Raw genomic sequence first — 5,774 nt, forward strand, 5'->3', positions numbered from 1 at the left:
TATACCCCTGATCTTGCCCCTTCAAACTTTTTTTTTGTTTACCAAACTCAAAGAACATTTAAAAGAGATACAATTTGAATAACTCAAGGATGCCAAAACTTTTGTTTTAATCTAGTATAAATCAAAAAATACAGAGTTCTTAATTAAAGACTTATTATTATAAAGGATCACTGACTGGGTTATGTGCTGTGGAGTCTGTTCTGACTCATAGTGACCCTGTAAAGGGTATTTGAGGCTGTAAATCTTTACAGGAGCAGATAATCTCACCTTTCACCACAGAATGGCTGGTAGTGAATAGCAAACCCTTCTCAGATAAATGTTTCCACAAACTTTTCCTCCCACTTTGAAATTTTCTTTTAGTTTTCTTCATGTAATTATTTGGTGTGCATAACATTTTCATGCTGATCATGAAAAAATAACAACAAAGTATAGTCCAAATATTCTACTTTGTTGTTAATAGTGATTTTGGTGTCTAATCCAAGAAATCTACGTAAAAATCACGATCTTTTAAAAATCCTTATTGTTTTCTTCTAAGAGCTTCATTGTTCTCAATTTTATATTTGTTGCTGTTGTTGTTAAGTGCCGTTGAGTCTATTCCAACCCACAGCGATGCTACATAGGGTTTCTGAGGAGCAGTTAGTGAGCTTGAACTGCTGACCTTGCAGTTCAAACAGCTTTGAAGTGTGGTGCTTTAACCCACAGAGCTACACCAGGACTCCATTTTTAAAATACATTTATATTTTATATTTAGGTCACGGATAAATTATAAATGAATTTTCATGTATGGTCTGAGACATATATGAGTACATTATTTTGCATGTGGTGATCATGTTGGTCCAACACCATTTACTGAAGAAAGTATTCTTTCCCTACTTAATGGATTTTGCATCTTCACCAAAAAATATTTAGGCTATATATGTATGGATTTGTTTCTGAAATTTTATTTGTGTGTGTGTGTGTGTGTGTGTGTCTGTAGGAGATAGAGGGCAGAGGTGAGGAAATATCTTATTCATACATAATCTATCTTGAAACACCTAAATACAGACAATGAGATGACAAAAAATGCAGTTGCAAGTCAGACAAAATGCAAATTCTAAGGCATGAATGTTCTCTATTCAAAGAAGGAATGAAGTAATAGAGAAAGAAAATCCACTTGTAGGAATGCACACAATTCTGGTTGCAAACATTTTCATGTTGGGTTGTGCAATAAGTACAAGCTACATACCTAATTCCCTCAAGCTTAAAGTCTTGGAGACACTTTAAATAAAATATGTTGTTGTTATCGCTAAGTGCCAATAAGTCAGTTCCAACCCATGGAGACCGTGTATAGGGTTTCTAAGGTGTTACTGGTGAGTTTGAACCACAGACTTTATGGCTCAAACTGACCTTGCGGTTGAGTATTTATCCTACAGCACCACAACAACACTCCAAATAAAATATAGTACAGAGTAAAGACAGTAAATTCAGAGGTTCCTAAGGTGTGACGGGTGTGTTTGAACCACAGACTTCATGGTTCAAAACTGACCTTGCAGTTGAGTACTTATCCTAAATCACCACACCAGGACTCCAAATAAAATATATTACAGTGTAAAGACAGTAACTCAGTGGTATATTCTAATGTAATCTCCTTCAAGTATTTTAAGTAAGTTAACATCATAAATTCTCCATCTGCTGTCACTTTGTCCTATGGCTATGATGTTAAAAACTTCAATGTGTGTTGGCAATTTCAAATATTTACAGTGTCACACATGGTGGAAGATTTTTATAGTGCTTGTAGACTAAAATAGACTAAAAAGACACTATTCTTTAGAAAATTGAATGAGGAAAAATTTACAAATAACAATAGAATATTATCAGATGTACTACTGGAAATCGAGCCCCTCAGGTTGGAAAACCTTAAAGATATAACTTTTTAAAAAAGTAAAGATGGCCTTAATGGCAAAAATAAAATAAAGCCTTTGGATCTTTATTGATCTGGCAAAACTCAATATAAGACATAACAACTGAAATGCTCACTAATACTTGGAACATGGAATGTACAAAGTATGAACCTAGGAAAAGTGCTGCCGTTAAGTAGTTTTAGTAGTTTTGCGTCAGTGACGACTCATACTAACCATGTATGTGGATTCTGAGGAATCCCTTGTGGGTTTTTAAATTGTTGTTTTTAGGTGCTATTGAGTTGATACTGACTCACAACTACCCTATGCACAACAGAATGAAACACTGCCTGGTCCTGGACCAACCTCACAATTGTTGCTATGCCTGAGCCCATTGCTGCTGCCAACGTGGCAATCAATCTCCTGGAGTATCTTCCACTTTTTGTCCAATCCTCCATTTTACCAAACATGATCTCCTTTTCCAGAAACTGGTACCTCCTTGACAGTATGTCCGAAGTATGAGATAAAGTCTGGTCATCCAGGCTCCAAGGAACACTCTGGCTGTGTGTTGTCCAACACAGATTTGATTGTTATTTTAACAGTCAATGGTACTTTCAATATTGTCTTCCTGCCAGGGACCTGCCTCGACATAGGAACTTGGTTCATGAGGTGGGGATATCTGGCGGCTGTAAAGATATAGAAAGAATAACAGAAAGACACAAAGAGGGAGACAAAGAGACACCCCGAAACCAGAGTGGATGCAGGACTGGCATCAGACAGATCCTGCATTGCAAACATTCTCAGCCAGGAAGGCCGTAATATCCTGCATAGTAAACATCTTGGCTAAACAGGCAGTATGGTTGCAATGCTGGACTGAGCCCCCTGCATGCTGTAATGCATGCCTTGCCAGTCATAATGCACCTGGATTCGTTCTGCACCTCCTTTTTACTTAGGGGAGGAGCCATTATTGTTTCAGATTTTTCCTGCCAGCCTTTCTTTCACGAAGTATCTTCTGTTCTTCTAGCCACTCCAAGATGGTCTACTCGTCCTTTCGAGTGGAAATGTACTACCTCAGTTGGTTCTGGATGGGGTTCTGGATTCCACCTATGGTCTTGTGCAATGTAAAGGCTACACAGGAAGCCTCTTCCACTGGGCAACTTCTAGCCCCCCTTAAGGTATTCCAATCAGTTATAGGCTGAAAACAAACTTACAATCTTTCTGTAGTGATGATTCTGGCTATTTCTTTCTCTCCCCCTACCCCCCCACCAAGTGTCTATTTTATAAGGGTAGGCAAGGGAAACCAAGTTTCAAAAGACAGCCAAGCATCTTAACACTATTATTCTTTATACCCCTTCAAACTGTGCCTCAATCCCTGTATCCCAGAGCCCTGTTGTTCCAAGGTTGCGCATACATCATCATTTACCTCTGTCTGACTTAGCCCACGTGAACCTGCCTAACTGTTCTTCCAATAGCCTTGTTCTTCCATTCCTCTCTCTCTTATAGTGTATTGCTCCCCACTGCACCCAAGCTATACCGCACCCAAGCTATCCCACACCGAAGCTATCCTTGCCTGTGCTCTGTCTTCCGCTCCCTCCCTCCACTCCTCTCATCCCATACATCCTGGTGATCAGTAAATATATATAATGTTTTTCCACCTTTTAATGTGGGTTCTTTTTCTTACTCTTTTACAATAATGGTCCTATGCAGTATTTCTCTTTTGAGATTGACTAATTTCACTCAGCATAATGTCCTCAAGGTTCATCAATGTTATGCGGTGGCTTGCAGCTTCCTTGTTGTTCTTCAAGGTAACATAGTATTCCATTGTGAATATGTACTTCAGTTGGTTTATCCGTTCTTCAACTGATGGACATTTAGGCTGTCTCCATCTTTTTGCTATTGTAAATAGTGCTGCTATGAACATTGGTGTGCATATATCTACTCATGTTATGGCTTATATTTCTTGTGAGTAAATACCAAGTAGAGGAATTACTGTATCATAAGGCATTTCTATTTACAACCTTCTGAGGAAGTGCCATATTACTTTCCAGAGAGGTTGGACCATTTTGCAATCCCACCAGCAATGCAGGAGCATCCCAGTCTCTCCACATCCTCCCCAACACTTACTGTTCTCTAAATTTTTATCTTTGCTGTTATTGCTGGCTTGAAATGATATCTTATTGTTGTTTTGATTTGCATCTCTGTAGCTCTGGTAGCATAGTGGTTACGAATTGGGCTGCGAACGTCAGGGTCAGCAGTTCGAAACTACCAGCTGTTCCACAGGAGAAAGATGAGGCTTTCTGCTCCCGTAAAGATTTACAACTTCGGAAATCCTGTACAGGGTTGCTATGAGTCGGAACTGACTCCACGGCACATAATAACAACAATGGCTAGTGATGGTGAACATTTCTTCATATGTTTGTTGGCTGCCAGATTGCTTTCTTTGTTAAAGTGTCTGTTCCTGTCCAGTGCCCATTTTTTAAAATTGAGTTATTTGTCTTTTTCTAGTAGATATGTACTTTCCTATATATTTTAGAAAAGAGTCCTATGTCTGATGTGTCATTGAAAAATATTTTTTTCTATTCTGTGGTCTCCTTTTTACTCTTCTGGTGAAGTCTTTTGATGCACAAAAGTTTTCAATTTTTAGTATGTCCCACTCATCTATTTTTTCTAATTTTGTTTGTGTACTTTCCAAAATGTTTTGTGTTCTGTGTATTCCCTGTATTAGAGCCCTCACATTTGTCACTATTTTTTCATTGAAGACCTTCATAATTTGAGGATTCACATTTAGGCCTTTAATCCATGCTGAGTTAGTTTTTGTATAAGTCATGAGGTAAAGGTCTTGTTTCAATCATTTGCATATCACTTTTCAGTTGTGCCAGTACCATCTGTTAAGGAGACTGTATCCTCCCCATGTAACATACCTAGGCAGTTTGTCAAAAATCAGTTGGCTATATGTGGATGGGTTAATTTTTGGATTCTCGATTCTGTACCATTGTACCTATATCAGGTTGTTTAGACCAATATAGCAGTTTAGTAGATTTTAAAATCGGGGAGTGAGAGGATTCCAAACTTGTTCATCTTCTTGAGCAATGCTTTGCTTATCCTGGGTCCCTTTCTTTCCATATAAAGTTTATAATTGTCTTTTCTGTGTCTTTGAAGAATGTCACATGAATTTGGATTGGGATTGCATCATATGTGTAAATTTTTGGCAGTAGTATTGACAATGTTGAGTCTTCTTATCCAGGAAGTAGTTTTTGGCAGTAGTTTTCATGATGTTGAGTCTTCTTATCTAGGAACATGGTATGTCCTTCCACTTTTATAAGTGTCTTTTGGTTTCTTGTAGTAGTGTTTTGTAATTTTCTTTGTATAGATCCATTGTTTCTCTTGTTATGTTTATTCCTAAATATTTCATCCTTTGGGTGGATATTGTAAATGGTATTTCTTTCCTAATGACTTTTCAGTGCTGTCATTGTTACTATAGAGGAATCCAACTGATATTTGTATGTTGATCTTATACCCTGCCACTTTGTTGAATCTTACAATAATGTCTAGTAGCTTTTTTACTGAGTCATTGGGATTTTATATGTACAGGATCATATGGTCTGCAAATAGACAAAGGTTGATTTCCTCTTTTCCAAATTGGATGCCTTTAATTTCCCTATCTTTCCATATAGCTCTGGCTAAGAATTCCAAAACAATCTTGAATAGGAGTGGTGACAAAGGGCATCCTTGTCTGGTTTCCGTTCACAGAGGGAAGGCTTTCATTTCTCTCCATTTATAGTGATATACACTGTTGGTTTTGTATATATGCTCTTGATTATGTTGAGGAATTTCCCTACTTGTTGAGTGTTTTCATCAGAAATGGAAGTTGGATTTTGTCAAATGCCTTTTCTGCAT

This window comes from Chrysochloris asiatica, unplaced genomic scaffold (assembly GCF_000296735.1).
Source record: "Chrysochloris asiatica unplaced genomic scaffold, ChrAsi1.0 scaffold00480, whole genome shotgun sequence".
Lineage (NCBI taxonomy): Eukaryota > Metazoa > Chordata > Mammalia > Afrosoricida > Chrysochloridae > Chrysochloris > Chrysochloris asiatica.